The sequence below is a fragment of the Marmota monax genome, unplaced genomic scaffold, assembly GCF_021218885.2.
Source record: "Marmota monax isolate L192 unplaced genomic scaffold, Marmota_monax_Labrador192_F-V1.1 WCK01_AAM20220418_F8-fsc00051, whole genome shotgun sequence".
NCBI classification, from domain to species: Eukaryota; Metazoa; Chordata; class Mammalia; order Rodentia; family Sciuridae; genus Marmota; species Marmota monax.
The window spans coordinates 8,897,875-8,908,617 of record NW_026695202.1 but is presented as its reverse complement, the minus strand read 5'-3'; the positions used below and the strand labels follow the sequence as shown (position 1 = coordinate 8,908,617).

The following is a 10,743-nucleotide window of genomic DNA, read 5'->3' as shown; positions in this document are numbered from 1 at the left end:
ATTAGTTTAGCTCTGGGACACAGCTGGAATAAGGACAGGGCTTTGCCCTCAAGAAGCCCTAGAACAATAACTCGCTGCTGAGCAGGACCATTGTTTATGGTTTGTGGTCTGTGAGGCCCTTGTACATACTCAGGGAAAGTCCAGCGTTCACCCTGTGTGTGCCAGCTTAGGCTACACACTGGTGCCTGAAGCTATCACTGAGAGCTAAATGAATGAAAGTTCTGATTGGCTGAATCCCGGGTCATGTGTCAAGCCCTGGAGCCAGAGGCCAGTGTCTGGACCCCAGGCCTACTCCACCAAAGAAGACGGACTTGGTAGTGAGTAGGGAAAAGGGCACTTCAGGAGGAAGGAGCTCCTGGATCCAGCCATACCTGAAACTAGAAACTACCCTGGCAGATCATCAATTGTCCCATGACAAATCACCACAAAATCAGTGGCTTAAAACAACATACATTTATTACCTCACAGTTTCTGTGGGCCAGGAAAGGTGTTCACACAGCGGAGTGGGAGCTCTGCTTTAAGGCCTCACTGGGCAGTGATCCACCTGCCCGGGGCAGGCTCCTCTGAGGCTCAACAGGGAGGATCCCCCTCGGCTCACAGGCTCCCTGCTGCTGTCCGACTGAGAGTCTCGGTTCCTGCTGGTGTGGGCCAGAGGCCTCGCACTGCTGCCCACTTCCTCAGCGCCGGCCAGGGCTGCTCCTGGGAAGAGCATTACATAAGCAATGTCGCCACGGCGGGTGGTGACCTACAGGCGCGATGCACAGCCGTCACCTTTGCTGCTCTCTGTGGGTCAGGAGCATATTATGGCCCTGTAGGGTTCCAGGGGAAGGGGCCACCAGTGTGTGACCAGCAAGAGGTGGGACTGCCTAGCTCAGCACCCCAGGCAGCAGGAGCTGTGCCCTCTGAGCAGACAGTCCTCTTGGGGGGGCGGGGACCCCAGGAGTGAATACATGGCCTGGAGGGGAGGTGAGGGGTAGGGTGCTCCCCATAAGTGGCCAGCAGCATTTTTTTTTTTTGGTACCTGGGATTGAACTCAGGGCTCTTAGCCGCTGAGCCACATCCCAGTCCTTTTTAATGTTCATTTTGAGACAGGGTCTTGCTAAGTTGCTTTGGGCCTCACTAAGTTGCTGAGGCTGGCTTTGAACTTGACGATCCTCCTGCCTCAGCCTCTTGAGCCACTGGGGTTACAGGTGTGCAGCCGGTGCCCGGCTCATTGTCAGCTCTTGAGGATGAGAAATCCCGTCTTATCATTTATGATTTCCCTGAGCCCACCCACCCCTGCCATATCACAGGGCTGGAGCCATGCTCTGTTATACTGAGGGGTTGCACCAGGTGACAGGTGACGTATCCGAAGCCGGCCCTCCGTTCACTGGTCCATCTATCGCAGGCGGTGTCTGTGCCCTCCATGCATCAGGCTCTGTGCCAGGCTCTGGGACACAGCTGGAATAAGGACAGGGCTTTGCCCTCAGGAAGCCCTAGAACAATAACCCGCTGCTGAGCAGGACCATTGTTTATGGTTTGGGGTCTGTGAGGCCCTTTTACATATCCTGTCCCGAGATCCTCTGTGGGATGCTGCTGAAGACTCTCAAGAGGAAATTCTGAAGATGCCCAGAAGGACAAAGACCCAGGGGGTTGAGGCCCCCCCTGGTGCGGCCTCCGGAGGAGGACCACTCTGCCTGGCTGGGACCCTGGCTGGGGCTCCTCCTTCTGTCTGCCTCAGGGATTGGCTGGTGACTGCAACCCCCGGGGAGCTGGGTGTCCCCCTTGGAACAGTCGCCTGTGGCCCTGGGGGTTGAAGGACCTAACGTGTCCACTGCCCCTACCACAGGCCTGATAAGAAAGTGACCACAGTCCTTTTTGGATCACTTTCTTGGTCAAAAGAGGAACATGGTCTCGGGTGAAAGGGGAAGATACGGAGAGAAGTGCCCCTGAGGGACTGGTCACTGTGGAGGATGGGAACCGTCATCTTGGGTCCTGCCGCTGCCTCTGCCTTGGTTCAGGAGGCTCCCCTCAGGCTGGACCCATGCTGCCCCCCAAGTCCCCCGCACGGCTCAGCTGCACTGACCCACTGCTCCTGGGGCCACAGCTGGCATCTCCTTGGCCTTTGGGGACTGCGACTGAGCTTCAAGTGACATAACCCAGGGAGGAGGATCTGAATGCAGTGGTTGGTTGGGACTGGGACCCCAGACAATCCAGGGAAGAGTGGGCAGGTGGGACAGGCAGGGGGCCCCCCACAGTCCAGTAGAGCTCGCTGCGCTGGGGGGAGCAGCTAGGAGCCGTGCAGGCAGCTAGGAAGGGCCCCCAGTAAAGGATCATGGGTGCTGGCAGCAAGTCCAACTGAGGTCACCCTTGGGGTGCTAACTGCCTGCTCCAATGTAAGGCCTCTTTCTTTTCTAAGTGCAGGAGATGGGAATTTTCCCGCGTGCTAGGCCGGTGCTCCACCACTAAGCTGCACTCCAGCTGTTTTCTGAACAAAGGGTTCACAGTTAGGCAGAAACACTTGAAACCTGTGATGGGAGCCAAAACCCCCATTTCATGGATGGTCTGATGGAATCCCAGAGAAGACAAGGGTTTGCCTCGGGCTTGCCGGCAAGTCGGGGAAGGAATCAGGGCTGGAATCTAGACACGAGGTCTCTGAGCTTCAGTCTAGCACTTAAAAAAAATAATAATAATTCAACTCTTTATTTTGATATAATTATAGACACAGGAAATTGCAATGTACCAAGTACAGGGGGAACCAGGACACTCTGCACCCAGCCTCCCGCCCTTACCATGGTTATGCAAATAACCGCGGTAAGATCTCACACCCCACCGGAAAGTGACTTGGTACAACTCGGAGAGCTTATTTAGACTTTTTCCAAACCTGCATCTGTCTCTGTGCGTGCGTGCATGTGACCCCAAGCAATGTTAGCCCCTGTGTAGCTTCAGGTGACCACCTTTGCAACCAAGGTCCCAACTGCATCATCATGGCCAGGGGCCTCTCCATGGCCACCTTCTAACCCCCATTCCCGGCCCCTGGCCGCTTGCTCTGCTGTCCATCTCCAGAATGGTGCTATTCCGGGAGTGTCATGTAAGTGACACATTGCTTCATCCAGCAGTTTTCCTGCTGTCCATCCATGTCACATACACCCAGAGTTCATTTCTTTTCATTGCTGAGTAGTATTCCATGGTATGGATATACCACTGTTTAACTATTCATCCATTGAAGGCATTTGGCCTGTTTGGGGCTATTACAAATAAAGCTGCAGTGGGCATTCAGATATAAGCTTCCTCACTGTGCTAGACAGTATAGATTTCCAGTATTAATCCCTGAAAGTGGTCAATATGTTATCTTATGTGGCAAAAGGGACTTTGATGATATGATTAAATAAGGATCTGAGTCATAGGAGTTTTAGCTGGGCACAGGCTCCCCAAATAAGGACTACATTTCCCAGACTCCCTTCAGCTACCCTTGGCTCTGTGGCTACATCAAGGCCAATAAACATGCATAAAAATGATGAGTTCATGGGCTGGGGTGATAGCAGTGGTAGAGCACTTGCCTTGCATGCATGAGGCCCTGGGTTTGGTCCTCAGCACCATATAAAAATAAAGATATTGTGTCCATCTACAACTAAAAAATTTAAAAAAAAATTATGAGTGCAGGGGGCTGGGTTGTGGCTCAGTGGTAGAGCACTTGATTAGCATGTGTGAGGCCCAGGGCTCAAACCTCAGCACCACATAAAATAAATGAATAAAATAAAGCTATTGCATCCATCTACAAATAAATATAAAAAATGATCAGTGCAATTTCTTTTTGTTTTTTATACCTTAATTTTATTTATTCATTTTTATGTGGTGCTAAGGATCGAACCCAGGGCCTTGCACATGCTAGGCAAGCGCTCTACCCCTGAGCCCCAGCCCCAGCCCTGATAAGTGCAATTTCTGAGTGGTGACCTGAATCAGTTAACTGTTACTACTTAACAAATTTCTCCCCAACTTAGCAGCTTAGAACAACAGTAGACATTTATTAACTTAATGCCGGCTGTTGGTTGGAGGCCTCAGCTCTTTGCCGTGTGTGTCTCCCCCCAGGACTGCTTGAGCATCCTCGTGACTGGCTTCCCAGAGAGCCAGTCATCCTCGAGAGCAAGGTGGACAGTGCAACGTCATCAATGTCCTAGCTTTAGAAGTCACATTCTGCTTTTTTCAAAAATATCCTCATGTTACCCAGGTCATCCCTATTCATGGGAAGGGACTACACTAGAATCAAGGATCACTGGGGATGGTCTTGGAGGCTGGCTATGACATGCCCCTCTCTCCTTCTCCCTTCTCTCTGCCTAGAGTGACAACCAGTTTGCCACCTGTGGCTGCAGAATACATGTGTCAGGCAGTCCTCCAGGAATGGCCGAACAACAAAACAGAAGGAGCCAGGTGTCCGTCACTGCAGAGCGACCTGCCAGCCTGCGGCCACTGCCCAGCTATCTCCTGGGGAAGGAGAGCATCTCTTAGTGAAGCGTGACATCCCATGCTGTTCCAGCAGCCCCGTCTGTCCTTAATAAGTCCCTTTGCTGGTGCAGTGAGCACTGTCCCCGCCACCCCCAGCCCCTTGACCTCTGGGTCGGTGTGAGGTTGGCTGGGGGAGGGGACTCGTGGCTGTGGTTTTCTTGGGATGGACCCAGGGACTCGCTCATCCCTCAGCTTCTGTTCCTGACCCTCCTGTTCCTCACAGTGGCCCCGCCCCTCCAGAGACCAGGACGGCGACCTCACTTAGTTCCCTCCCTCACTAGATGTTAAGAGCGTCTTTCTTTTACTTTAAAGATTCTCAAAACCACAGGATTTTAAACTGGCCTTGGAGCGAGAGCTCTCCCGCCATTAGAGCACCTGTAAGAGAGTGCTTTATCCTGACGCCGTCCTGGTCATTTGCCCAGATGAGCTTACCTGTCTAGAGTTCCCGCATGCTGGGTGGCATCCTAAGCATTTCCACAGATGAGTTCAGGTTCTGTGAGGGAGGCACTGTTACAGACCCCACTTCACAGATGCAGAAACTGAAACTTCCAACAGAAAAGCCTTGACCTGGAAGCCGGTTCTACTGCAGCCCACGAGGAGACCTTTGTTTAGAATAGTTCCAGGGGATGTGGCTTCTGCCTTGTCCCCAGTTAAAAAAGTAATAATAATAATAATAATAATAATAATATACCCAAGGAAGGCCTGTTTAGTCTGACTCTCTGACAGCAGCTGCCACGTGCTCCTTGACAGTCCAGCCCTTGACAGTCCTGCCGGGCTCCCTGACCTCTGTAGAGTCGGGGCTTTGGGATGAGCACAGACGCCAGTCTCTGCAGCCAAAGGGTTCTGTGGGAATGGCCACCTCTTCTCATTCCCTCCAGCTGCTCCTGGGAGGCCCCTGGGACTCTCCTCTTGGCCAGCGGCTTCCTTCTGAGTCTAGCTGAGCCACTCTGGCTGTGTTTGCTTGTGGTGGAGATTCCTTCCCCAGGAGTCAAGCCTGAGCTCAGGACCCGGCCAGCCACTGGGAGGTGGAAGAGAAGTTTGAAACGAGGCAGACCCGGGGCCCTGGGTCTTCCATGCAGGGCTGCTGCCTCACCGACTTATGATGCGGCAGGAAAGCCAGCCACGAGGCTCACAGTGATAAAACAGCGAGATACAGCTTCACACCCATCACAGATTAGAAGGGACAACACTCTCTTGGCGCGGTGGTGCACAACTGTGATCACAGAGACCAGGGAGGCTGAGGCAGGAGGATCACAAGTTGGAGGTCAGCCTCAGCAATTTAGAGAGACCCTGTTTCAAGGTAAAAAATGAAACGGGCTGGGGATGTAGTTTATTGATAGAGCGCCCCTGAGAACAATCCTCAGTACCAAGAAAGAAGGGAAGGAAGGAAGGAAGAAGTCTTGCAAAAACTCCCAAAGACCATTTGCTAAACCCCAAAAGTTACATCTACTCAACTCCACGTGCCTAGAAGTCCTTATAAACTTAATAAAAACAACATTTAGTACTTAGCAACAGATTACTAAGGCTTGTGGAGATAGTCCAGGGTGACCCAGGCCGCTCCGCTCTGTGCTCATTAACCTCAAAGCTCCCTTCTGGCCGGCGTCCAGGGCCTCAAAGCAGCCTTGCATGTTTGGCCTCTCTTTTACCTTCCGGTAAAATTCTTTCCCAGAAGTGCTCTTGTTTCCATGTGGAGAGGCCATGTTGGGTGCCCCAGGTCCCAGTCGTGTCCAAACCAGAGTGACCATGTATATCTAGAGGGGACTCCAACCACACTGAGAGCAGGGGTCCAGCAGATCCCCGATTTCCTGAGTGCACACCCGTGGAGAGGCACTGGGGCGTCCAGAGGAAGGATCATGACCCAAGCCTATCTGAGCTTGCGCTCTCTCTCTCTCTCTCTCTCACAAACACACACACACACACACACACACACACACACATCTCAACCTACTAAAATCCTGTTTAAATGCCGAGAGTCTAATACTGGCTGGTTGATGATAGTGTCCCTAGAGAAGAAATCCTCTGCAGCTTGCTAGATTCCTATTTGATCTGCGCGTAAGAGGAAATGGAAGGATCTTAAGTCAAATGAACACAGTCACTGGGCATGATGGTGCACACCTGAAATCTAGAGGCTCAGGAGGTGAGGCAGGAGGATGGCAAGTTCAGAGCCAGCCTCAGCAAAAGCAAGGCACTAAGCAATTCAGTGAGTCCCCGGGAAAATAAACAGAGTCCAACTTGAACCATCCAAATAGAGACACAGCCTCTCCGTCAGTTCCTAAACTTGGTCCAGTTTACCAACCAGACATCTGGGGAGACAGACGGGGTTTCCCCTCTAGGGGGGAACTGCCCTCCTTGAAAAAACTTCTACTGGAAATCCTTCTCCCACCTTCCCCAGAGGGACCTCTGACTCTTCTGGCTCTGTTCTATCACTAATTCCTGGAGACCCCAAATGTCTCTGTGATCCACGTGGCAGAGTAGGGGCTCCTAGAGGTCAGATGACTCATTTAGGTCAGGTCTGCCTCACACTTGGCCAAGTGTGGTTGTGTCCCCAGTCCCAGAATGCGTAACTGGAATAGATATAACCAGGTGACAGGCAGACTCTATGAGGCAGATGCTGCTGTTACTCATCTTACAGAGAAGGTGACTAGGAGACTAGGAGATTAGTGACTCTATCCAAGGTCGCACAGCTGGGAAGTTGGGATTCAAACCTTGTCAGCCTGGCTCCAAAGTCTGCACTCCTAGCCCCACACTAGAGCTTCAGAGCTTGCAGCTCAGCTCAGGAGTTGGTGAGGCTGGGGTGGGTGGGAGGCCAAGGTGTCCCAGGCCGGTAGAGGGGCGGGGGCGGGAGGAGCCAGTGGGCGGGGCCAGAGCCAGGGGGAGCAGGCGTTGGTGTCTCCCGCCGTCTCAGTGTCCCCAGGTGCCAGCCCTGGGGAAGGGCCCGGAGGGCGGAGTTCAGTTGCTGCCTCCCGCGCCCTGCCCCGCGCACCGGGCCCGGGACGCAGTCCCTACCCTGGCAGATTGGGACAATCCGGAGCCTCCCAGACACGTGGTCTCTACACCGTCCTTGGGGTCAGGGCGTCGCCAGGCGCTTTCATCTCAGAGTAAACACTTTTTTGGTTTCATTTTTGCTGCTTTTATTTATGGCTCTGGGGCTCCTTGACCCCCAACTGACGCCCTGAAAGGAGGGCAAAGGCTCTTCCGCACACCCCGGAGGCCCCGCGGCCTTTTGTTAAGGACTTTCTTCCTGGTCACAGGGAACGAAGCTGCAGTCCCTGGAGACGGCGTTCTCCGGTCCTTCACCAACAAGCAGCGGCCTGGGAAGGAGCCCACAGACGGCTCCACCCTGGCTTGGTGGAAGGAGAGAGCCGTGGAGATGTGGGGGTGCCCTGCCATCCTTCCTCATGGTCCCCACTTCTCTCCATGAGAGAGGCGGGAGTTTATCCCGTTCCTAGATGAGGACACTGGCACAGAGAGGTGAACTAACTGGCTCGAAGTTGCAGAGCAGCCCTTGGGCATCCTGGGTTAAGAACCCTGTTCCCTGGCTCTTGTTTCTTCCCCTCCCAATCACCCAGGACCTCTCAGTGGGTGAATCTTGGAGAAGGAGACTGAGAATCTGAGAAGAGAGAGTCATGGTCTTCTTTCTCCCATCCAGTCCTGCCCTAAAGCAATAAGTGATCCAAAGTTCAAGACCAGCCTCAGCAACTTAGCAAAATAAAAAAATAAAATAGGCTGGGGATGTAGCTCAGTGATAAGGTGCCCCTGGGTTCAATTCCCAGTACCACTAAATAAATAAAGCAGAAATAAATACAAATAAACCATGCCACTATTCTATCAAGGTAGTGCTATTATTGTCCTCATTTTATAGGTGAGGAAATGAGACACAGAAAGGAAAAGCAACTTGACCAAGAGCACTCAGCTCATGAGTGGCAGGGTTGGGATTTGAGATTGTCTCCAAAGCCCACTCTTTTAAAGAAAAACTTGGTGAACTGTGGTAAAACATGATGTAGGATTCACCATTCTAACCGTCTTTTGCTTTTTGGTGGTGCTGATGCTGGAGATCGAACCCCGTGGGACTCCACCACTGACCTGTTTCCCCAGCCCTTATTAGTTTTTGTTTTGAGATAGGGTCTTACTAAACTACTGAGACTGGCCTCCAAATAGCAACCCTCCTGTCCCAGCCTCCTAAATCAGTGGGATGACGGGTGTGTGCCACCATGCCCAGCTCTTCCTTAACCATCTTTGAATCTTTTTCCCCCTGCGCTACTGGGGATGGAACGCAGAGCCTCTTGTGTTTGCTAGGCAAGACTCTACCTCTGAGCTACCTCCCCGCCCCTCTCTTAACTAACTGTCCAGCTGGTCTGTGGCATCAGTGACTGCATGTTTTGTGCAAATATCAGCACTATCTAGCTCCAGAAATTTTTTCATGTTAACAAAATTGAAATTCACTGGGCGTTGTGGTGCATGCTTATAATCCCAGTGATTCAGGAGACTGAGGAAGGAGGATCACAAGTTCAAGGCCAGCCTGGACAACCTGTCAAGACCCTATCTCAAAATAAAAAATGAAAAGGGCTGGAGATATAGCCCAGTCATTGAACACCCCTGGGTTCCATCCTCAGTACCAAAGAAAAAAGAAAGAAAAAACTGAAACTCAGTATCCATTAAACAATAAATCCCATTCCCCTTTGCCCAACCCCTGGCAATCACCACGCTGCTCTCCATCTGTGTGACTTTGACTATTCTAGGTGCCTAAGTGTGGAACCATGCGGTGAACCTCTTTTTATAGCTGGCTTATTTCACTTAGCAAAATGTCCTCAAAGTTCACCCATGCTGCTATTGTAAGTGTTAGTGTTAGAATTCCCTTTTTTTTTTTTTTTTTTTTTGGTACCAGGGATTGAACTCAGGGGCACTGGACCACTGAGCCACACCCCCAGCCCTGTTTTGTATTTTATTTAGAGACAGGGTCTCACTGAGTTGCTTAGTGCCTCACTGTTGCTGAGGCTGGCTTTGAACTCTCGATCCTCCTGCCTCATCCTCCTGAGCCCCTGGGATTACAGGAGTGTGCCACCGCACCCAGCAGTGTTGGCTTCCTTTTTAAAGTCGAATAATCTATCTGTGGTAGGAACAGAGCCCATTGCTTCAGGTGTCAGTGAGCACCTGGGTTGATTCCATCCTTTGGCTAAGTGTAAATGATGCTGCTATACACAGGGGTACAAATATCTCTTGAGACACTACTTTCAACATTTTGGGGTATACCCCCAGAAGTTCTGAGACCACCGCTGCTGCCACACTTCCTCCAGTTAGCAGGATTCTCGGGGAGCTCTGAAGGCTGTTCAGGAAGGCCTCCCTGCAGAGCCTCGACATGGTGGGAAAGCTGAGCAGCCGAGGACCTCCCCCCACACAGAGCCTGGCCTCTAGAGGCCACACTTGCCGGGGAAGGCAGAGGCCCCGGCTCCCGTTCACCTTGACATGCGGCAGCCAGGAGCATGAGGGGTGAACTTGGAGCCAGATGGGGCCAAGGAGCCAAGCTCCCTGGGCCCGAGTCCGGCCTGGGTACTGCCTGGCTCTGTGGCCCTGGCTTGGTTCCCCAGCCCCCTGGTGCCCTATTTGCTCAACTGTAAGGTGCAGTTGTCCTGGTCATCTCCCCAGAGTTCTGGGTGGGACACATGAGCAAGGCATGCCCGGGGCTTACAGCTGTGCCCGGCACAGGTTAGCTGTACCCAGGCTGCGCAGGCAGAGCAGAGTGCTGGCTGGGAGAGAGTGCATGAGTTTCGTCTCAGCTCTGCCACTCTGGGTGCCTTCAGACAAGTGAGGTCCTCTTTCTGGACCTGGGCTTCCTCCTTGGTCTGGTGATTACTTCCCCTGATGACCTCCTGGGGAGGAAACCCAAGGGGATCCTAAATGTCCAAGATGGTGCTCTAGATTATTGTCATGTGCAGCCCTTGCTGCCCATGTCCCTGGATTGAGAGGGACAGGTCAGCATCCCACACTCCCTCACAGTCCCTCAATAGACACTCACAGTGACTAGTGGTCCCCTCTGGACCCCAGTACTCTGTCCCCGGCTACCTGCCACCACAAGAGCAGGAGTCCCAATGTCTGGAATCAAAAGGGATTTTTTGGCTCATGTATAGAAAAGTCTAAGGCCAGAGGCCTCCAGGGACAGCTAGAGAACTCTGGGAGTGAATTGGCTGGCTGGCCAGGCTGGTGGGTAGTCATGTTAGGGACTGGGGGCAGGGGCAGCTATTGCTCCTTAGTGAGGTGTTCGTC

At 52.5% G+C, this 10,743-nt stretch overlaps 1 long non-coding RNA gene across 1 annotated transcript; it reads right to left on the bottom strand.

The window, feature by feature from the left end:
* Positions 1–434: 434 nt before the first annotated feature.
* On the bottom strand, positions 435–7,260 carry LOC131423628 (uncharacterized). The gene is made up of 2 exons (XR_009225433.1): positions 4,915–7,260; positions 435–699 (listed from the first exon to the last, which is right to left on the bottom strand). It is a non-coding gene; the product is annotated as an uncharacterized LOC131423628 (long non-coding RNA).
* Positions 7,261–10,743: the final 3,483 nt, after the last annotated feature.